The sequence below is a fragment of the Pygocentrus nattereri genome, chromosome 7 (assembly GCF_015220715.1).
Source record: "Pygocentrus nattereri isolate fPygNat1 chromosome 7, fPygNat1.pri, whole genome shotgun sequence".
NCBI classification, from domain to species: domain Eukaryota; kingdom Metazoa; phylum Chordata; class Actinopteri; order Characiformes; family Serrasalmidae; genus Pygocentrus; species Pygocentrus nattereri.
The window spans coordinates 18016587-18041175 of NC_051217.1; the positions used below are offsets into that span (position 1 = coordinate 18016587).

At 40.8% G+C, this 24589-nt stretch overlaps 1 protein-coding gene across 3 annotated transcripts in view; it reads right to left on the bottom strand.

Moving 5' to 3' along the window:
* The window catches only part of LOC108429227, a 34416-nt gene extending 11394 nt beyond the window's left edge, over positions 1-23022 (bottom strand). For 2 of the 3 annotated variants that reach the window (XM_037539872.1, XM_017700873.2), the window contains exon 1: positions 22876-23022. The gene's annotated coding sequence lies outside the window, so the exon portion shown is untranslated. Of the gene's footprint in view, positions 1-660; positions 700-22875 lie in introns of those variants that run through there. The other variant, XM_017700954.2, reaches the window with a different exon arrangement.
* Between the last annotated feature and the right edge of the window lie 1567 nt (positions 23023-24589).

A 24589-nucleotide genomic window follows, 5' to 3' on the forward strand; every position in this document is an offset into this window, starting at 1 on the left:
CTACCATTTGCAAGGCACACAATAATAAAAACAAAAACTCAGTGGAGGGAAGAAACAGTGGCCCGCAAGCACCACGGCTGCAATCCCACTCTAAAAGAAAATGACCAAAACCCACATTAAAATAAGATTCAATATAAATCATAAAATCACAAGTATAGGGTGCTAATAGGTTGCTTTAAGCATACAGTCTACACATATGTAAAGTGCTTATGATGACAGCTCACTTTATAATATCCGACAATATAATACATATCACTATGCACCCACATCATACAAATCAATAGTAATACGAATAGCAACAATGGCACCACATACACACACACCGGCCCATGTGCCACATACTTGCTCCAGAGTTGTAAGTAGAACTAGAATTATCATCCAGCTAGAATGTTCTTCCAGCTAGAATGTACACAAAACAGTCCAAACCACACACTGATCAAGCAGGAATGAAAGGCAACAAACGTGACCACATATCTAATACGTATGCAGACAGCGGTAGACCAGCAGCACCAGTTAGGCCACAGTTGATACCCAAGCATGCCAGCCTATGCCAAAAAGATCACCCAATATATTCACCCATAGCTAAAAAACTCTTACCGGACAGGCCATGCTTCCCAACCACCATTAGCCAGCATAAAAAGTAGTAAACCAACAACCTACTGTTGAGTCTGCTAAGTGCACTTCTTTGGTTCTCGCCTGGTTGGCTACCCCCGCTAACACTCATACACCAGAAATAATTAAAAACAATCTGAAGTTACACTCTGCAGACTTCAAGCCATCACCACCAGCATCCTGCTAACAATTAGCAACCATATACAAACTTACCAAACAGAGTTCTTTCAGGGGCAACAGCAAGAAACAATCCCTTTGTTTAACCAATCAGGAAGTGAACTCACCTGGGTGTGCTCCCCTTTTATCGTTCCTTGGAAAGCAGTATGCCACTTACCCACATTCTACCCACCACAAAGTGGGTGTGCCCATAATTAATCGTTGTTTTCACTTTAATGTGAAAATGTGAAACCCTTAAGCATTCCATGATACTACATTCTTGTCCCGTCCCGGTGTCCCGTCCCGGTGAACACAAATCCACCTACTGATTACTGCCAGGGCTGAAAAAGAATTGGGGCACTGCCTGGTGTAGGTAAACTTAATACAGAGTTCAAACCGACTACACAAGGAAGCCGAAATGGATTGGAATGCTGTCTGGCCGTACTACGAGCAGAGCGTCATGCCACTAATTGAAGTGGCTAATCTTGATGTGCTGGGCTTCAGACCACAGTGGCCACTGGGGATAAATTCTCACTGTCTGACAACTCTTGATCATTTAAAACTTGACCTAAAGTCTGACATAGGTGAGGGTCAATCCTAGCTGTTCCCTGTCCTGTCCTCACTCTAGATTTCACACAAACCACTATTTCAGCAGGACTACCCTCCTCAGACTCCGCCCGAACCCTGTTCTGAGGTGATGAGGTCGCTGAGGTCACTGATGTGTGGCCCCCTTCAGTATTCAAGACTGGCTTCATCTCTGATCTATGAAGGACCTTACAATCTCCCCTGGCCTAATCTTATACAAAGTCCCTACGGTGTCCAAACAACCCAGAACTTCAAAGGTAGTTGAGCTCCATATATCCTGAATTTTATGTCTACCCTGAAAGTGATTTCTGCAGCAAACCTGTGCCTGTTGGCAGTATTTGGTGCTGCTGTATTATATTCCCGCCTACGGTAAGCTGCTGCCAACTCCAATTGCTCCCTTGCATTAGCATAGACTTCAGACAGATATTTTTTATGTTGGTCCACCCAATCTGAAGGGTCCAGAGTCTCACTTTCCTCCACCATACTACCCAACAACCGATCAATTGGCAACTGTGGTTTTTGTCCAAATAGTAGCTCGTAAGGGGAGTGCTGCGTGGACTGGTGTATAGTGGTATTATACGCAAATAACACATGAGGTAATAACTGCGGCCATTTCTGTTTCTGCTCAGGTGGCAGTGTGTGAAGAAGATCATGCAACGTCCAATTAAAGCGCTCACACTGTCCATTACCTTCAGGATGGTAGGGTGTTGTCCGGCTTTTCTCAATACCATAAATCTCACAGAGACGCTTCAAAAGTTCTCCCTCAAAGTTACGCCCCTGATCAGAATGGATTCTTTTTTGGTACACCATACACATAAACCCACTTCTCTGTAAGAACTTGTGCCACCGTACTAACCCTCTGGTCAGGTACAGCATAAGCCTGGGTAAATTTTGAAAACATCAGTGAGAACCAACACACACTCCTGTCCATTACTTGCCCTTTCTAAAACTGTAAAGTCTATAGCCAGAATTTCCAATGGCCTAGTGGCCAACAAGCTACCCATAAACGTTCGTATTTTGGGCTGCATAGCTTTGGCCACTAGGCACCTTGTGCACTCCGTACACCATTTTTTTATGTCCCGCCACATCTTTGGCCAATAACACCGCTGTCTCACCAAATCTGTAGTGCGCTCCACCCCCTGGTGGCCATGACGGTCATAAAGAGCTGTCAGCACCTCGGTCTGTAATGTCTTAGGTAATATTAGCTGGAACACAATGTGCTTATTAGGGGGCAACTGTACTCTTCTATACAGAACTCCTCCCCTTTCCTCAATTCTTGGCTACTGTCTAACCAGTTCCCTAACCCCTTCTCTCTCACCTTTCAGCCTTATGGCGGTAGGTACCTGTCCTCTCAAACAATAAACACCAAATGCTGCAATAATGGGATCAGCAGCTTGCAAAACCTGCAGATCTGCCAAACTATGCGATGGAATAGCATTCACTGCTAATGATAAGGCCACCTGGGGCCCCAAGGTTGTTTCGTTTGCCAATAAAGACACCTCAGGAGGAAATGAAATACCCCCAGCACTTCCTGAGGCCTGATCGACAACAGCCGGCAGCCGGGATAGAGCATCAGCATTACCATTAGCTATAGCTGGCCTATACTTGATCTCACACTGTAAAAAAAAGTGTAAAAAAGCAAGGGCACCAGGAAATGACTTAAACAGAATTTCTGTAAACTTAAAAACATACATAAACTGTAAAAAATGGTAATTGTATTTACAACAATTAGCATCTATTACTGAAATTTTACAGGAAACATTCCTACAATTTCATGAAATGTCTTACTTTCAACATATTTTTATTGTTACAATAGTGTCATAGCCCTGAAAAAAAAAACAGAATTATCTTTATAAATGATAAAGTAAAGTTTAAGTACAGATTATTAGTACTGGTATCACAAAAACAATAGCATATAACACAGGAAAAAAAAGTTATTTTAATTATTATTATCATTCAAATTCATTAATATACTGTACAAATAAAGGTATTTTCTTTCTGTAAATGTAGGATAACTACTTTTAAATCATTCTTCATTAAAACAGCAATTATATTCACGACAATTAAAATCCATCACTGTAATTTTACAGGAAATAGTCCTATAATTTCAATAAATCTTACTTAACAGATATTATTTGTTAGAATAGTGTCATACACCTCTAAAAACCAGAATAATTATCTTTATAAATAAGAAGAGTTTAAATGCAGATTATTAGTACATATAATTCAAGCCCACATGTACATAAAATTAAAAAAAAAATCTTATTCTAAATCTGGCAACATTGTCTGGAGAGGAAGAGGCTGGGTCTCATAGGCAGCAATTACAACAAATGTCACTGAATACAACACAGCTTATCCCAGTTCTCTAGCAGCAGTAACTGAATATTGATTAATACAGTACCTTTATTAATTACTTATTATTCAAAGTATGGAATTTAATATTTGGAAAACATTTCGCAATATGAATTAAGAATTACAACTCTGACGGATTCCTTTTTAAATCTTTATTCAAATCAAAATATGCAAATTATTTTGTTGTCCACAATACAAAACGTCCTGGCTTTAAAATGCCTCAGCATACTTTTCACACAGAACATAAACATCATCTTTTAAAGTTGACAAACCAGTCTCTAAAATGTTTTTGATGGGAACACATTTTTTCTGTCCCTGAAAGAAAAAAAATACAATGGCCTTTTTTCCCCCATAATATAAATCAATGAAAATATATGATCAAAGGACACAAATAATACTATAACATAATATACTCACCAAAAATAAATAGGATATATATTGCCAATAATAAACTTGGTTATACTTGTGAACCTTCTATGTAGGACTGATTGTGATGTGTGTGTATGTGTGTGTGTGTGTGTGTGTGTGTGTGTGTGTGTGTGAGAGAGAGAGAGAGAGAGAGAGAGAGAGAGAGAGAGAGAGAGAGAGAGAGAGAGGGAGAGAAAGATACGTGTTGCTTTCTACTCTCTCCATTCAAAATCTGCAATGTTGGTGATCAATGAAAGAACCTTGGGACTGATGGACTGCTGCTTTTTAGATTCTTTCTTCTCCACTTTGGTCCCCTTGTCTGGATTTATTCTGAAAAGACACCTGTGTAGACAGAAGCACATTTGACTGTAGCTACAAGCAATTATTTTGATCATCACAAATTCTGTGTAAGATCTAGCCACCACCAGCTGACAATGCTACATCTTAAAATTGAAGGGTGATCACAAAATTGACTATAAACTGTTATGATCATGCATATATTATATGGATTAAAATGCATCGCACTGCGTACTAACCTTTTAATAGTAACCTTATGGGCACACTACATAGCCACTAAGGTGTTCCACAATGAATAATTTGAATGTTGGTTGTCTACACTTTTATCTAGTATGCATAAGGATGTTGAGCGACATACATGGATGGATGGACGGGTGGATGTATGCTGAGTGACAGGGATGGATGGATGCATGTTGAGCGACAGACGGATGGACTGCACCACTGATAGCAAGTCCACATGTCCAAAATATTTACTACAGTGTGAAACAAGTAAAGAATGCCAACTGAGTTGCCCAATGCTGTTCCACTGCTGCCAATTTTGCTGATTGCAGGTAACTTGGGGGATTATTATATCTAATATTTTATATATATATATATATATATATATATATATATATATATAAATAGGTATACACAACAAACCGGGTACCTAACAAATACAATGTGAAGTTAACATGCCAGGCAGCCTTGGCTTGGATTGTTTCTTGGAGCCCTGTAGAGCCCCCGCCAGCCTATGAAGGGGTGCAGCCAACTTGGCGAACCCCTCCACAAAACGCCTATAATAGGATGCGAACCCTAAAAATGATCTGAACTCTTTGACAGAGGTGGGGCATTTCCAATCAGCAACCACTTTAACTTTCTTTGCGTCTGTCTCCACACCTGAGGCAGATATAACATGCCCTAAATAATTAAGCCTAGTTTGAAAAAAATGACACTTTTTCAGTTTGAGCTTCAGGTTATGCTGTTGGAGACGACTAAACACCATATCCAATCGCTGAAGATGCTGTTGGAAATCCTGTGAAAAAATGACAGTCATCCAAATACAGCAAGAGCGCTTGAAAGCTCTGATCTCCAAATAATCGCTTCATTAAGCGTTGGTAAGGGGCATTGCATAAGCCAAACGGCATTCCTTTCCTTGTCCTCCTCTGCCACAGGAACCTGATTATAGCCACTTGCCAAGTCTAATGTGCTAAACCACTTGGCCCCATTCAAAGCATCTAGGGACTCTTCTATTGTGGGCAAAGGAAAGGCATCTTTATGAGTCGCATTGAGTTGACGGTAATCAACACAAATGAATGGACCCATCCTTTTTCTGCACCACTACTATGGGAGAAGCATAAGGGCTAGAACTAGGATGCACCACTTGATGTTCTACTAGCTCCTGAATATGAGCTTTAACCAAATTGTATTGAGAAGGAGGTAGGCGGTGATACCCCTGTCGCACTGGAACCACATCCAGTAAGGGAATGGTATGCTGGACTAATGTGGTGCACCCCAGGTTACCATCATATTCACTAAAATGCCCTGATACTTTTTCAGCAATGCTTGCACCTCCCCCTGTTCTTGAGCACATAAGGATGGCCAAGTGAGTTGGGAAAAATCAATACTGGAATTACTTTCTGCTTGAACAGAAGCTACATGACACTGGTCATCCCTATGAACTTGTACCAGCCCAGGGGTAGACACAGGCTGGACAACATGCAATTCCCCCAACACTGTCTTGGGTTGAAGCCACCTATCTTGATCGCCCACATTTACAACTGGCACCTGCAGGGCCCCCCTCCCCACTGGGATAAGCGCAGAAGGAATAAAGAGATCACCTGGCAGTTGGCCCTCTACAAAACATACTGGCTCCAAGAACCCAGCTGAGAGAACAGACCCCACACTGTGGCACACAGACAGCAGGACCCCGCTGAACCCGCAGCAACCCAATCCTGCCATCCTGTGAAATACGCTTTAAATTTTGGCACTCAAACAGAGCCTGTTGCCAGACTTTACCTGCCTGCTGGACATCTGAAACCTCAAAAAGAGCCTGTCCATGCTGTGAAAACAACTCCTGATAGCACTGACCAATGATATTCATACCGACTAGGCCTGGAATTGCCTTTTTGGAGAGGTGGCTTCGGGCATCAGGAGCACTTTTTGTGATCAAGATACCCATTTTAGGTAAAACTCTTCCCAACAGACAAACAACAACTTCCACATATCCCACATAGGGTATTTCTAAGCCATTTGTGGCCTTTAATTGGAGCCAAGATCAAGACTGTAAAGCAGATTGGAGCTGCTGGGACAAATGTTCATCAAATAATTCTTGATAAATAATTACGGTACTCACCATAGAACCAGTGTCCAATAGACAGGCTATCGCTACACCCCCAACAATAATCTCTACTGTTGGGCATGTTCCAATCAACCGGGAAATCCCAAATGACTGTAAGCCCACAACATCCCCTCCTGACACTGGGGCAATTGTGCCAGAGGGTATTAGTTTTCCTGCTGCGTAGCAACAAGGGTTGCAGACCCTACAGTTCCAAAATCCTCCTCTAACGGTGTTCTGCAAAACCGAGCAATATGCCCAGGTCGGTCACACCGCAAACAGATCAATCGGCCATCGGCCTGAAACCTACCCCTTGAACCATGGTTGAAGGAGCCACCTCTAGGTGGAGCAAGGACCGGAGGAGACTCTAGACGCTTCAAAATGGCATCTATCTGCCTTTGTTGCCTTCAAAGTCCCTCTTTTAAATCAATCAACTCATCAGTACGTTTTGCCATGATAGCATTTGCCTCCACCCCACTCTACTGCAGTGGTATAAATACAACTAGAGTGAGCCTGAGCTTGCTGAGTACTAGAAGACTCACCGTCAATTGCTTCGCTTTGGATTGCTAAAAAGGTGAGAGTAGGATCTAATTGAACCTGGCGTCATAGCTGTGTTCAATAAACTGATCACGTAATACACTCTCTGGACTAGTAAAGCAAGAAGGGTCTCGACGCTTTACTACCTCCATCAAAGACAGTAGAGCATGGAAATAAGCTCTCAAAGACTCCCCTTCACGCTGTCGCCGCTGAAAGAACTGGTTCTGCAAACTAATACATGACTGGGCACAGCCATAAACACTAATAAGAATGTCAAATTTTCTCTGGATCATCCCGCTCACCTATAGGATGAAACTTAATCTCTGTACGTGCTTCACCGTCTAATGAATCAAATACAGTCAGAGACTGTTCAGATCGGGAACCAGGACGTGAGATCAAAAACCTGAGCACCTCTTCTATCCAATCTTCAACCCCAAGGGAATTGCTGCACACCTCTCCCAAAAACCTTGGACACTTCCTTTCTCTTGACATATATATCAAACTCTCTATTACAGCACTAGCAATAAATGGCTCCTCAGAAGCACAAACTCGAATAGGAGATTGTGTAGATGATTCTTCTCCTGCTGGAGTGACTGCCACCACAGCCACCGGCCTCTGTATCAATTCCTCTCTAAGCCTAGTGTTCTCTGCACGAAGTTGCTGTACCAAATTGGTAAGAGCCCTCAATTGCTCTGCCACCTCATCAGCCATTTTAATAAACAGACAATGGAGAAGGGGGAAAAAAATCAGGAAAAAAGAAAATTACAGAAAAATATGCCCACACATTAAAATCAAATACAAGAATTCCAATCTTTTCCAATGAATCACTGTCTTTCCCGAAATGTCACAATGGTCCTGATGCTTCCAGCAATAATATCCACCTGCTGACCACTGACTTCCCTCCACTCTTATAACAAGCACTGAGCCTCCATAATAAAACTGCCACTTATATCCAATTAGATACAGGGTATAGTTGGCATATGGTTCAACTAAAGTTATCCTGCCGACTACGCCAAGTACTACCTTGTACTTATGCAGACACCTAAACGAAATCGAGCTTCGACTATGCCACCTCTATATTATAGGGGGATGGGGACCCCTCCCACAGGCCACTCGACCAAGAGTGTCTAGAGCCAGCCAAGAATACACCTGCATCAATCAGAATATAAAGTTGCAGTACATATTTTATTTTACAATTATAAAAAAAAAACATTAAGAACAAAGAGTCTTAAAGATTGTAGTTACTATTGATAACTGTGTGGGATTCAGGCTAATTACCAGGACTAGTTAGCATAGCACAGGCCCCAAATAAACAAATGTGGCCGAGGAGGTGCCCAAGCCCACGGTGCTCTTCGCCCAACAGTACCCCCAATCAATGACCAATGACCATACAAAACCACGCTCACCAAATAAAGATCACCCACAGCAAGACTACACAACTAACAAATAAAACACCCAAAGATGGCACAGCCAGAGCACTGGGGCAGCCCACCCCTTGACCAGAAAAAAGAATTCAATGTTGTTTGTGTACTCTTTAGAGCCAGAAAAGAGCTTTCAAACAGCATCAAAACCATCTGTTTGTAATTTAAATTGACATAATCAAGGTTGAATGTGTAGTGCCCTACCCTCTTACTTAAAACATTCTTAGTCCATTTCTCCCTTTATATTAGTGGACGATTCATGCAAATGCAGTTCTGGGGTTCTACATTGCCACTAAAAAGGCACACAAAGTTTGATGAAAATCTGTGTCGGTTGAGTTCCAAAGTGTCCGATTTCCCGTAAAATGACCCTAAAGGAGAGGAAAAACAGACAGACAGTGAAGGCAAGACCCAATTAAAAAATAAAGAAAAAGAAGGCGAGATACAAAAGATGGAGAGGAAAAATAGACAGACAATGAAGAAAAGCAACAGAGACAGACAGCAACAGAGATACAGAGGAGGGAGAGCAACAACAGACCTAGGTGAGCAACAGAGAGAGACAATGAAGTCCCAGCACAGTTGTAGGAAGATTTGAATAAGACGGAACACTTCAATTTATATCATTATTAATTCATGTTTAAGTTTTAATGACCATACCGATAGTGTACCTAATGAAGTAATTATTATCTATTTATGTCAACAGTAGAGAGATAGGCAATAAAGGACAGCAATGTCAGAGACAGACAATGGAGGGCAGCAACAGAGACAATGGAACAAAGTAACAGACAACTGAGGTGAGCAACAGAGACAGACAATGAAGTCACATCACATATGTAGGAAGTTTGAGTAACACTTACATTTATATCAAATTTATGTTAACAGTGGGGAGCAACAGACGAACAAATAAGGACAGCAACAACAGACTCACAACAAACTTATAATGAATAAAATATGTCTAAATTTAATGGTTTGAAGTGTGCTCGTGTATTTAGGGGGCATTGGATTAGAGAGCCAAATGAAGTCCACTTTTGGGGGAAAAAGATTCCCCCCCATCACAATGCTGGCTACGGGCCTGTAAAACATTTCAGGTCAACATATTTTTTTACTTTTACAATTATTAAATTCTAAGAGTATGTATGGATTAAAAAGGGTCATTGTGTATACTGTTAGATTACTAATATCATACTAAATATTGACCCATGACTAAGAATAGTCTGCCACACCCACTGTGTGTGTGGGGGTGTGTATTGTGCAGTTGAAAAGGTATTACTTTTTCTTTGTTAAAGTATTAAATTTAATTTTACAAATTATGCAGTAAAACTGGTCTAAGCATTTACTAGTGATGGATCCTTTAAACCTGGGAACAAACAACTGGTTGATGTGTTTAGGGTTTAAAAAGCAGAGCACAAGGAACATGATTTGGCTTCCTTGTTTTAGGCTACAGCAGATCAATGAGATGTAAATAAAAAAAAAATATGGCTTATTGCTTTGAAGTACAGCTTTTTAGATGGTCCTAGTTTTTGTTGGGGGTTTTTGAGCTTTGTAAACTAAGGAAGGACACAAAGACCTGGAGCTAAGTATGAATTTCACACATTGTTGTTTTTTGCTGATATGCCTGCAGATATTCTGGTGTGAGATGGAGAAAGTTAGTTTTTTTGTTGTTGTTTTTTTTTTTTGTGGGGGGGGGGATTTCAGTGAACCAAAACAGTTATGCAGACGACTTTTTTTTTAGAAAAACAAAGGAATCAAAGGTTGCAGTGTCTCCAGCATAAACCATTCTGTTATGTTTTATATTAATTGATGATTACAAACTAATACAAAAAAACACAAAAGGAACATAAAAGAATGACTGAGTTTGGTAGAGCAAGGTTGTACTACAAAATATAACAAGTAACACATTAAAAGCTGTTTTAGGCCGGAATGCCCATTTAAGTAGATCACACAAGATTTAATGATAATAATAAGCCCAGGTTTAATTTTATGCAAGTTTGCTTTCATTTTTTAAACGTAACTAAAACAAATGACTGCGTAGTCCAAAACAGTATTACTCTCATTCTGAAAACACATTCAGCTCATGAAGGCCCCTCAAATCTCCTGATGAGTTTGATGCCACTTGTCTAAGATGTCTAACATAAGCAGTCAAAATATATCAATGTATAATATTATTATATAGGACACTTTAAGCTTGACCAGACGTTTCTTTTGTGTAGTTGACCTTCCTTTTCTTGCTGTACAGAACTGTGAACTGCCACACATGAGGTGAAGGAACACGCTCAAAAAAAACTGTCATTAGAGGGCAGGGGAAGTTATAGCTGTTTACACAAAAAGTGCCATGATGATGTTTTTATGTGTGTCAGCCCTATTCTAACTCTTCTTTACAAAAACATTAATCATGCTGATTCTATGTGGAGGAGAACCAGCAGCCTCAACTTGTTTCATCAAACCGTATCCCTAAATTCGATGAACCATCTATTCTAACTCTAATGCTGTTAAAAAAACGTAGAAGCCCACAGTCACCTAAATCTTTCCCATAAACACACCCTATATTCCTTTCAACCTGCTCAAACCACATCCATGTTAAAGTCATATGGATTTGTTGATGTGATTTGTGGCATATTATGTCACGATTCACCCCTCCCAGTGTTCCATGTGCTTTTGTTTACTTGTACATGTGCTTTTGGTTTTGATTCTTCTCTGTCCTGCCCCCCTGTTTCCAGACCCTGCCCTTGATTGTTTTCACCTGTATTTACCACCTATGTTTTGTTTGCCTGTTGTATTTGAAGCCCTGAGTTTTCCCTAGTCGCTTACTGGTCTTTGTTTGGTATGGTAGTGTTTGGTGTTGTATCTTCTAGCCCCTGTTATTTTTCCTAGTCTGTGTTTTTGTTTAGCCTGTGTTCTTTTGTCATACCTGTACCCCAATCTCTCCATGTTGGCTCATTGACCCTGAATATGGATTTGCCCATAATAAATTATCTCCGCGAATGCATCTGCCTCATTGCTCCCCAACGTTACACATTATGACTGTGAAGTATAAAAATAAACAAATCTGTTTAGCTGAACGCTGCATACAGTCACTTTAGACAACAGGTGTCTAAATCCTGAACCTGCATGTGGGTTGAGAAGCTTGACATTTGGGGTTGGTTTTTTAGAAAATATATGGGTGACAAGTGACCTTTTAGTGTTTGTCAGCCAAGTTTAGACATGCAGCTCCAGCGCTATAATAAAAAAACAAAATCTGGACACCAAACATGTCTTGGCTGTTTAATTATATCTGAGGGAATTATAACTGTGTAAAATAGTTTTTTTTTGTTTTGTTTTGTTTTTTTTAAGTCCTTCTTTTAACCTACTTCCATGACAGCTGAGCACTAACATCACAAGGTCCCATATTGCAGAGCATTTTCTCCTTGCTTTCTCTTGAAATAAAATTTGTGATATAATATTTAAACATGTATAAAATTTCAAAACACACCATTGACTCTCCAGGCTACATAAACACAGTTATATCTTGCAAAAAAAGTATTATGCAGATGTGCAGATTGTGATGCCAGTGTTGTGTATAATTTGATTCAAGAAATATATATTTGCTTGCGCTAGACCCTTGGCGTCTTTGCAGCAAGTTCATTATTTCCTGGAAGCTTTTCAAAAGGCATTGACAGAGCAAGGACAGCTACTAGGCAGACATCAGCAGGTGCTTTCAGGAGTAACTCATTCATTGGAATCACTGGCTCACCAGCAAGCAGAACAACAGTCCGTTAGCTCAGCTAGTTGCTAGTGTCAAAGGATTTAGTAGCCAACTCCAAACTTAGCAAAGCATAGCAGAACCTGAACTCAACAGTGCTACACAGATGGCGCCTGTGTCATCTCCCCTGGTGACTTTTACGGATCCACCGTATGACATATGTCCAATTTCTGAAAGACTTCAAGACGGTGTTTGATCATCCACATGAAGGAAAGGTCAGTGGGGAATTATTGGCAAAGCTTCAGCAGGGAAATTGCTCAGTGGTTGATTATTACCTTGAATTTAGAACTCTACTAGCCAGTAGTGGATGGAATGAGGCTGCTCTTTTGGTTATATTTAGACAAGGACTCAATCCTGACCTAATGAATGTACTGGCTTGTAAAGACGATGACTTGAATTTAGATCGCCTCATTAATCTTGCTATTAAGTTAGATCATCTTTTAAAACATCGGACCAGAGCCAAACCGGAACATCAAGAGAGTCATGTCTAACCTCAGAAGCACCCCTGAAGACCTCAAAGCAACAGAACCTATGCAGTGCGATTCTTCACATCTATCCCCTGAAGAAAGACTCCACAGACTGAGAAACGATTTCTGTTTGTATTGTGGTGACCCTGGACATCAGATAAGCGTGCCCAGTAAAAAAGCAAAAATGCAAGGTGTCAGCCCCTAGAAAGCACATGGTGCCTTGCAGTTAAGGAACTACAGAGATATCTAGGGTTTGCTAGTTTCTATAGAAGATTCATTAGGAACTTTAGCACTATTGCTCTTCCCCTCATGTCTCTTCTTAAAGGGTCTCCCAAGAAAATTTGGTAGACTGCGCAGTCGGATGTGGCCTTTCAGAGGCTTAAAGAAGCCTTCACCACAGCCCCATTCTTAAACATCCTGACCCCACTCAACCTTTTGTGGTGGAAGACGCCTCAGAGATGGGAGTTGGGCGGTACTGTCTCCGAGACAGGAGATTCTCCCAAGTTGCATCCTATGCATTGTTCTCTCACAAGATGTCACCTGCTGAGAGAAATTATGGCATTGGGGATAGGGAATTATTAGTGGTTAAATAGCTTTAGAAGAATGGAAACATTGGTTAGAGGGAGCTAACCATCCATTTACCGTGTTTACAGATCACAAGAATTTAGAGTACCTGTGAAATGCTAAGAGATTAAATGCCTGAAAGCACTGAAAACAAACGCAGTAAGAAAAAAAGAACTGAATTATTCCAAGAATAAGATACTGAGTGAGACTTGGCACAAAAGCGGGCAAAGCAGGCTGTAGCTTTCAAGTTTAAAGCAGCAGTTGACTCTTCACTCCACCACATGGGTGTGCCCAAAGCCCTTCAACTGCACAGTTCATTTCCCTTTTAAACTCCTACACCATGTTTTCAGCCTTGCAGTTAAAATGCTTGGCTGGCATTGGCCTTAACCGGAGATGTCTCTTTGTTTTTTTTTTCTCTTGTAGTCCAACCGTGTGGCTTTTAAAGGGGAATTCACCTTTTCCTACTTTCATATTTTGGGTGTAAGATTACTAAACTTTGAGTACACTACCACTTTTATTTTGTACTGCAACTGTACTGTGAACTTACAGGTACTAGTTATATACTTCTATATATATAAACTTGCTGTGTGTGTGTGTGTGTCTGTATGTCTGATATATATATATATATATATATATATATATATATATATATATACATACACACACACACACACACACACACACACACACACACACATAATATAATGTAATACACCAATTTTTTGTTTTTGAAAGTACACTTTAAATATTCTTTAGGTTAAGAGTAGTAAAATTAGAATACACAACTAGTTTTCAAGTTTTATTTTGTACTGCAACTATTCTGTGAACTAGTGAACTAGACTAAAGTGATCTTACATTGATACATTGATAACTCAGTAGTTATATACTGTGGCGGTGGGCTGGGAAGGGACTGAGGCACTCTGACTGGGAGCCCATGAAGGGGGCTCTGCACCCAGACACTTATGCAGGTGCAACAAAAAGCTCTTTATTTACATATCAGAGAACAAAAACAGGGACCAAACTAAACTTCTCACTTCTTTCAAGGTCCTTTTTCTCTGTCTCTAGAGCAGGCTTTCTCTCCAGCCATGGAACTACGACACAAGAGAAACAGGCCATAAAAACCTTCTTTATTGCTGATCCTTTTGATCTTTTATTCAAAATATTTACAAAAGTCTAACCTTTAATTGAAGTAAAATAATTGAAGAAAAAAAAATATCAGGAAATGTGTGTGTGTGTGTGTGTGTGTGTGTGTGTGTGTGTGTGTGTGGGTGTGTGTGCTACAATTACTGGAACTCCGTTATTTAACACTTTTGCAGCCTCCCTTTGCAAAGATAACGGCTCTGAGTTTGCTCCAAAAATTCTCCGTGTGAGATGTTGCACAATCTATGCTGGGTATTGTAGTGAGAATACACTCTTTCTTCTTCTTTCGGCTGCTCCCTTTAGGGGACTCTACTTTTACACCAACCATCTCCATGTCCACCTTCACTACATCCATAAACCTTCTCTGAGGTCTGCCCCTTCTCCTTCTACCCGGCAGCTCCATCTCCAACATTCTTTGACCAATATATCCACTATTCCTCCTCAACACATGTCCAAACCATCTCAACCTGGCCTCTCTGGCTTTATCTCCAAACTGCTCCACCTTCACTGTCCCTCTGATCTGCTCATTTCTAATCTTGTCCATCCTTGTCACTCCCAACAAAAATCTCAGCATCTTCATCTCCGCCGCCTCCAGCTCAGCCTCTTGTCTTTTAGACAGAGCCACAGTCTCAAAACCATACATCATAGCAGGACGCACTCCTGTCTTGTAAACCTTCCCTTTCACTCTTGCTGCTACCCTTCTGTCACACATCAGCCCTGACACCCGTCTCCACCCACTCCATCCTGCCTGCACCCTCTTCTTAACCTCTTTTCTACACTGTCCATTGCTCTGGATGGTTGACCCAAGATATTTGAAGTCATCCACCTTTACGACCTCTACTCCTTGCATCTTCAACTTTCCACCTGCCTCCCTCTCATTCACACACATGTATTCCATCTTGTCTATACTGACCTTCATTCCTCTCCAGTGCAAACCTCCACCTCTCCAGATTCTCTTCCACCTGCTCTCTACTCTCACCATAGATTACAATGTCATCTGCAAACATCATGATCCATGGAGCCTCCTGCCTGACCTCATCTGTCAACCTTTCCATCACCATTGCAAACAAGAAGGGGCTCAAAGCTGATCCCTGATGTAACCCTACCTTCACCTTGAAACCATTTGTCACTCCAACTGCATACCTCACCACTGTTTCACTATCCTCATACATGTCCTGCACCACCCGAACATACTTTTCAGCTACACCTGACTTCCTCATATAGTACCACAGTTCCTTTCTTGGACCAACTGCTTTTCCATTCTTCATCCTTTTTAAAGCTGCCCTCACTTTCACCTTACTAATTCTCTGCACTTCCTGATCCACTATCTCTCCCCCCGTTGTCCTCCTCTCTCTCTCATTTTCCTCATTCATTAGTTCTTCAAAGTACTCCTTCCATCTACTCAACACTCTCTGTTCACTCACTAGTACATTTCCCTCTCTATCCTTTATCAACCTAACCTGCTGTACATTCTTTCCAGCTCTATCTCTCTGTTTAGCCAAACAATACAAGTCCTTTACTCCTTCTTTACTGTCCAGCCTCTCATACAGCTCATCATAGGCCTGAGCCTTTGCTTTGCCACCATTCTTTTCGCTATGCGACTAGCCTCACAGAACTCCTGACTACTTCCTCCATCTCTCTGGTTATCCCACTTTTTCGTAGCTGCCTTCTTCTTCTGAATACTCTCCTGGACTTCCTCATTCATTCCATCACCAACTTTCCTTGTCTTCTTTCCTCTGACCAGACAAAACACCCTACACATTCTTGCCAGTTTTTGAAGTCTGAACCAATCACTAATCTCTCCTCTCTAGGGACAGGTTGACAGATGAGGTCAGGCAGGAGGCTCCATGGACCATGATGTTTGCAGATGACATTGTAATCTGTGGTGAGAGTAGAGGGCAGGTGGAAGAGAATCTGGAGAAGTGGAGGTTTGCACTGGAGAGGAGAGGAGAGGAATGAAGGTCAGTAGAGACAAGACGGAATACATGTGTGTGAATGAGAGGGAGGCAGGTGGAAAGGTGAAGATGCAAGGAGTAGAGGTCGTAAAGGTGGATGACTTCAAATATCTTGGGTCAACCATCCAGAGCAATGGACAGTGTAGAAAAGAGGTTAAGAAGAAGGTGCAGGCAGGATGGAGTGGGAGGAGACGGGTGTCAGGGCTGATGTGTGACAGAAGGATAGCAGCAAGAGTGAAAGGGAAAGTTTACAAGACAGTAGTGCGTCCTGCTATGATGTATGGTTTTGAGACTGTGGCTCTGTCTAAAAGACAGGAGGCTGAGCTGGAGGTGGCGGAGATGAAGATGCTGAGAATTTCGTTGCGAGTGACAAGGCTGGACAGGTTGAGATGGTTTGGACATGTGTTGAGGAGGAATAGTGGATATATTGGGCAAAGAATGTTGGAGATGGAGCTGGTAGAAGGAGAAGAGGTAGACCTCAGAGAAGGTTTATGGATGTACTGAAGGTGGACATGGATATGGTTGGTGTGAAAGTAGAGGAGGCAATGGATAGGGCAAGATGGAGGCAGATGATCCGCTGTGGCGACCCCTAAAGGGAGCAGCCGAAAGAAGAAGGAAATATATAAGTGTAGCACAATATAATGCAATCAATACGTAATTCAATGCTCATTTAAGTGTTGTATAAAAAGGTGTCTTCAGTCTGTGTTTGAAGACAGCAAGAGACTCTGCTCTACGGACAGCCAGTGGGAGTTCATTCCACCACCTGGGTGGCAGCACAGATAAAATTCTTGACGCTTGTCTTCCACGCACCTTGAAGGATTGAGGGTCAAGCAGAGCTGTACTCAAATGACTCGTGGTAGTGTTCAAGATTTCATCATTGCCATCAAGTAGGTAGGGGCTGGTCCATTTTTGGCTTTGCACTGTGTATTGTATTGAAGTGTGCTGTACTGTATTGCATAGAGTTCTGTGTTCAACTCTGTTCCTTTTCTCTGGGTATCAACAGTGACTTTTTGTTTCTAGCAGTATCTGAGCTCAGGACTGTCTTTCTCTCTAACCTATTAGTAACTAGCAAAGATAGACAAAAACACTTCTTATAAGTCGCTCTGGATAAGAGCATCTGCTAAATGCTGTAAATGGAAATCACCCACCCATACATAAGACAAATATGAGACTATGATTAGTTGTTCTGTCAGTCAAATGGCCTTTTCCTATTAAAGTAAGGCAGTTTTTGACATTATAAGCAACAAACCTCTGTAGATTCTCTGACAATACCCAAAAGTCTGGCTTGTAAACTTATGGGAGACCCCTTATCTTATCATGGTCTTCAGAGAGGAACATATTGATGTGCACTCAGCAACAGCCTTTTAACCAAAAGTCTTTCAAATGGAGGTGAGGACCAATGGAGGGGTTCTTTATGAAACAGACAATAATTACATTACTGCACTTTTATGGAAGGATGTTAATAGCATCATCTGAGTGCAATGACCTGTGCTTCTTGTGTGTTTTCCTGAGAAGAAAAACAACCCTAAAACGTCCTATTTCTTATGTACTGAAAATTACCATGTGATTAGCTGTGAATTAGCAATACAATCTGAAGCCCTATTCAAGCTGGATTAGTTTTACCAGATAACCAAATTAACTCTTATAACCTGGATCATTATCTTATTACTTTTTATATGTACTAATGTATATTTCTTAAAAAAAACATGGTCTTTCTAATTTCTTTACAATCATAAGACAAAGTTTGAACACTCCTACTCAAAGGTTTTACTGATTTTCTGAGTAAAAAATAGGTATACATTCTTTATAGAAAAAATGTAAAAATGGCATCTCCTGCAAACTTTAGCACTCTAATTCTATTCATTTGCTGAATTAACCATACTGAGGGTAGCATATCCAAAATATGAAACATACTTCTGCATGTTTTCTTTTCTTCCTGCCATGTTAGGTTTAGAAAATATACAGTATATATAATTGTATATATTCTATAAAAAATGCACTTCTCACTAAGACAGTCTACCTAATAAATGTAATTTAACCAGTTGTTTTTAATACCCATTTATCATCCTTTGTTGGGATCTCATTGTATTATTGGTTATAACAATATACAAAGGCATTTTAAAATAACAGCTATGAATACAAAAATAAAAATAGCAATAAATTTAGAATAATTGTTATTATAACACCTGTTCTGTCCTGGAAGCTGTCAGTTGCAAAATGTTCAAGAGAATAATGATTGGCAGATGTGCACAGACATGAAGTGTAAACAGAATTCTTAATAACTTATTGAATCTTAAACTACTAATAGATTATTACAAAGTACAAAAGCACTTAATTTGACTTTACAAACTTTGTTGTAAAGAAAAAAAAAGTTCCTGAAATGATTTTTCAGTGCTCTTCCAACAGCAATGTTGTCAACACTCAAAGCCAAACACTTTTTTGGTTAATATTAACAACTGGCTTTGGAAGCTGGAAGTAGTGGCAGTTACTATATAAAGATTAAGGTGCAAATAAACTCATTTTAAAAATATAACACTAGTGTTTTTGCATAGAATAAGCTGAAAGAAAGGCTTCTTGGCAATACAAACTCCCTGAGTGTCGCTTTTGCCAGCAAAAATAAACCACTCCCTTCTCTTAACACCGTGATAAAATTACCCTTATACATAAGACATACGGAAAAAAAAAAAAACAACAACAACAAATACTAGTGTCTTTGGTAATCCCAATGTCCTTCACACAGCAAAATGGGCCGTCCTGTCTGGCAAGCACACCATGTGACACCAATAAAAGTCTCGGACAGGACTCTGTATGCTACATTTTCACATATCTGTACTATGATTAAATCGAAAGAAGCTCTGAGGATTGTTGCTTCAAGTGTGACTTCATTATACAATTGATTTCATTGAATATTCAGTGCTTGTCTAAGCACTTCAGATACAGCAGGAATCAGCTTATCTGCATAGTCCCACAGACGTGTATCATTTAAAATGGACTGTTGTGAAAAGTATTTGCTTAGATAACTTTTAATGTGGTACATGCGGGCGATTTTGGGGTCCACCCTGACAGTACCCCCTTGGAATGCAAAAGGCCATGCACTGTAGCTTTAAAGACTAACCGAGGATTCACAATGACTTTGAAATTGTTGAACACATTTGGGTCATTGGGTATCCTGTATACATGTGGTAAGAGGTTTTCTCCCTCAAACTGCTTCCATAAATCTGGTGTATTCTCAGGTGTCTTATTTCTGGAAAGGGAAATGGGAAATACGTTATTCTCAAACTCAAATCCTGCATGATGTTGGTAAATCTTCTCCAGCTGAGGAATGAGTGTCGTCCAGTTATCTTCTTTCAAAGGAAGAATTAGCTCGTCCAAATCTTGTAGAGCTACATATTGATTCTCATACATGTAGCGATACACACAGTCATTGAGAGCCGCAATTTGCCCAGTGTAATGCAGTTCTCCTGGTGAATCGGACTTCTTCCATCCTCTGGCCACCTCGATGTAGGATGACACGGTCCATGGGATGATGTGCACAAAGCTTTGCCTAACATAGTAGTTCAGAACCTTCTGCATATCTGGGTAACAACTGGTCTTGTAAATGCCTATCTTCTGAACACCAAGCAGCTTGAACATCTCCATGGTCTGCACAAGTCCCAACACATTCATGTAATCATACATTACAGATATACATACTGTAAAAGCATAAGGGAATTTTTCTGTCCTGGGCTGTTGATTCCCAACAGGTTGGAAGTATTGTATATTCCATAGAGATCCATTTCCTTCATGCATTCGGGAAGTCAGAATTTTGTCATAACAGCATTGTCTAAAATGTCTGACCTCAGCGTTTGTATGAAAGTATGATTTGTCTTGAGAGGTCTATATATTTCAATTAGTAACGTCAAAATGTCCCTAAAAGGGTTGATCAAAACAATCAAAAGCTATAAATTTAACAAACGTTGTCACTATTATAAATTAATGCCACTCTTCCTCCTCGCCTCCCCTCTTTTACTGTATGAATAAAACTGTAAATGTTGCAATAAAGAAAAAACATCCAGTGGACTGTGGACAGTAACACATTGTAGATGAGAGGTCATCAGAGGCTGACCAGAGAGAAAGCTGACAGAAAGGCTTTAGTCACTCAGATAACCACTCTGTACAATTGTGGTGAGCAGAAAAGTCTCTGAAAAAAATGTCAGAATGCACAACATATTGAACCTTCAGGTGGATGAGCTACAACAGCAAGAAGACCAGGTCGGGTTCCACTTCTGTGAGCCAAGAACAGAAGCTGAGGCTGCAGTGGGCAGGCCCACCAAAAGTGCAAGAACAGCAAGAATCCATGGGCTCAACCTGCCTAGTGTCAACAGTCCAGGCTGGTGGAGGTGGTGCAATGGTGTGGAGAATGTTTTTCACACTTTGGGCCTGTTAATATCAATCAATCATAGCTTGAATGCCACATTTGAGTTTTGTTGCTGACCATCTGCATCCCTTCATGACCACAATTTGCAAATCTACTAATGGCTACTTTCAGCATGATAAAGCACCATGTCACAAAGCACAAGTCATTTTAAACTGGTTTAATGAACATGACAATGAGTTCAGTGCTCTTCAGGGGTTTTTCCAGTCACCAGATCTGAATCCAGTAGAACACCTTTGGGATGTGGTAGAACCTGCGATTTGCAGCATGAAAGTGCACCACAAAAATCTTCAGGAATTGCATGATGCAATCACGTAAACATGGACCAGAATCTAGAAGGGATGTTTCTAATGTCTTGTGGAACCCATGACCCAAACAAATGAGGCTAGTTTGAGAGCAAAAGTAGGCCCTACACACACACACACACACACACACACACACACACACATATATATATATATATATATATATATATATATATATATATATATATATATATATATATATATAATGTGTGTACATATATGTTATGCAGGTATAGCGTTCCTAATTAAGTGCACAAATGCACTCATTTTTGTGACATGACAAAAACAGTAAAGCATCACATCACTATATCACCAATGACAATGTAACACCAAAGCAGTATTCGTCATTGTATAGGCCACCTGAAAGACAGGCCTCCTACAAGGGGACCTAATCTCTCAAGTTTTCTGCCTCAATTCGAAGCAGTTATTGTTTCTATCATCACCTCAGTGAGCAATTCTGAATTGGCAATTTTCACTAAAAAATGTACAATAAAACATTTCAATGAGTTTTTCTACATTTTAACCATTTAAACACATTTTAAAGAAATTGTTGGAATTCCCTTTTAGATCTACAGACAAAAGACACTCACTCTCTCTATACATTTTAATATTTATAAAAAGGGCTGTAAAGAGAGGATTTTTTCAGGCTGAATGTACACATGTATCTTACATATAATGTTCATGCATTTCCTTTCTGCATGGGACACATTTAGTAGTGTGACAGGAAGCACCGTTTGCTTAGAAAGGTTGCTGTCTTTAACCTGAACATCCACAAATGGTGTTAGCGATCATTTCCGAATATTTCACCGCTTGACTGTAAGAGTGCAAGATTAAATTTACCTTAACTGAGCCCAGGTTTGGTTCCACGGTTTAAGCGGAACATGTGCAAACAATATGCTGTTAATCACTGCAGGTGTGTTCTCTCTCTCTCTCTCTCTCTCTCTCTCTACCTCTCTCTCTTTCACACACACATATAGTTTTTTCTGTCTGAGGCTGACACAGATGTAAATAAAGTTCACTATAATAAGACAACAACCAGATATAAAGAGCTACAACAACAGCTTTACCATTATTAATGCTTCAACATCTTGTAATGTATCTGTATCATCAAAACGACTGGATAACTTTACATGATGGAATCAGTTCACTTTCACTGCTGGGCGCTTTCATTCAAGATGCATGAAACCTGGTTCAGCTTCCTGGGAAACTGTACAAACTGTAAACTTCTTCACAGACCGGTTCTACATCTTCTCTTGCTGCTTTGGATCAAAATCAGGTGCATAAGTTGAATAAATACACAAAGACCAGGCCTAAAGGCACCACTCAGTCTTTAACATCTCTAAATGAACGATTGACGTTTTTATTTTATTGCAAAGAAACAAAGTACCTGACACATAAACCTGGGTAACAAATATAGGTCGAATCATTTTCTGGAGGTTTAAATATCTGCGGTCAAATAAGGACACGGACAAGGATACAGACGCTGGCTACATCTGAAGACAGCGGGCTACAGCAACTGTGCATATATAGTTTCAAAAACATCAAAACTAGGTGAATAAACTAAATGAATAGACAAAGACCTGGACTAAAAGAACCATCTCACACTTACCCAGACCACACATGCTTTTCTGTTGCATAATTGCTCTGAACAAAGCACCGTTCCAGAAGCCCATTCACCTCCTCACAAGACCCAGAATAAGGCGACTGTGTCCTCCAGGCTACAATTAGACTAAAGGAGAAGAACAGAAAGCTGAATCAGGCCGTTTAGTACCTGAAACTGACATTCTGAGCTAAACGCTGTCCTCCATTGAGCGCTGCTGCAGCTGTTACATTTACATACAAACCGAAAGTAACAGTTGACTCCTCAGTTCAGTTTACTGGGTGGGTGCAGAACTGCTGCAGGCCCTCAGCTAGAGGATGAGCTGCCCCAACATTTTCTTATGCGCACATACTGTCTTGCACTGTATCTCTTATACTGGCTGACGAAGTTGGCAATTCTGAAAGCAGCCGGAGACTAAAATGACACTTTTTTCCCCCAATTAAAAAGGCGCACAATGTTAAAGGGGGATTCCCTTTGGTTGTGCATTTCCACCAGTTAAAAAAATCTATCTGTGCTTGCACACATCACCCCCAACCGCTAAACATTTGTTATGGTAGTGGTGGTGGTTGTGGTGGTTGTTGCTGCGGTTTAGAATAGGAGATTGCTCATCAAGAAGCTACTGAAAGGCAACCTGATTCTTCTCTTGGAACCACGTGAGCTTCACCAAGGGCTAAACCACATGTAACAGGTGTGCCAGGGCGGGCATGATTAGAGTTGCTCACCACAAAGCCTATGTGATGTGTTCCTATGTGGAGCACCGTTTAAGCAGTAAAATGATTCGAACAGTTGCTATAGAGTTTCCTAGTGAGCAAGTGCAATAATACTGCTTTCCACTATTAACTGTTTTCTTTAGAACATCTTTGAGTTGTATATACTGATAGTGAGAGCTATCTGGTATACTGTATTTTCTTTGATGTCATCAAAGGTCATGAGCAAGCCATCAGAGAACAACTGTGTCAGGCTGGTCATTCCTCTCTGTTTCCAGGATGAGAATATAAACGGTTTGTTATGTATTAAAAACATGGGATTATTCCATAGAGGAGTATGACTGGAGGGAGAGTGGCTGTAGTTAAGAATTTCATTTGAATTCCACCACACATTCAGGGTGGTGCTTATTGTACTATATTTATAAAATGTTGTTTTTTTCATAGTTTTGTCTGTGAATGGAATACTGTTAATGTCCAGTTCTTGAATTAAACTTTCCAAAAGCAAAAGCTCCTGGTAGGGTCTCCCATGGCAAACTGGTCCTAGGTGACAGGTCAGACAAAGTGTGATCCATAATAACCCCTATGAAAAGACAAAAACAGAACTTGTGTACCCTGCCCGGAACAGGGTTACCGGGGCCCCACCCTGGAGCCAGGCCTGGGGGAGGGGCTCGCCAGCGAGCGTCTGGAACCGGGCATTTACTCATGGTGCCTGGCCGGGCCCAGCCCGAAGGAGTTACATAAGTCTCCCCCTCCCATCGACCCACCACCAATGGGAGGGGCAGTAGTAGGGGTTCGGTGCTTTGTGGATCGGGCAGTGTCCGAAGGCATGGGCCTTGGCGTTCTGATCCTCGGTTGCTGAAACTGGCTTTTGGAACTTGGAACGTTACCTCACTGGCGGGGAAGGAGCCTGAGTTGGTGAGCGAGGTTGAGAGATACTGGCTAGATATAGTCGGGCTCACCTCAACACACAGCTTGGGCTCTGGGTCCAATCTCCTTGAGAGGGGCTGGACTTTATT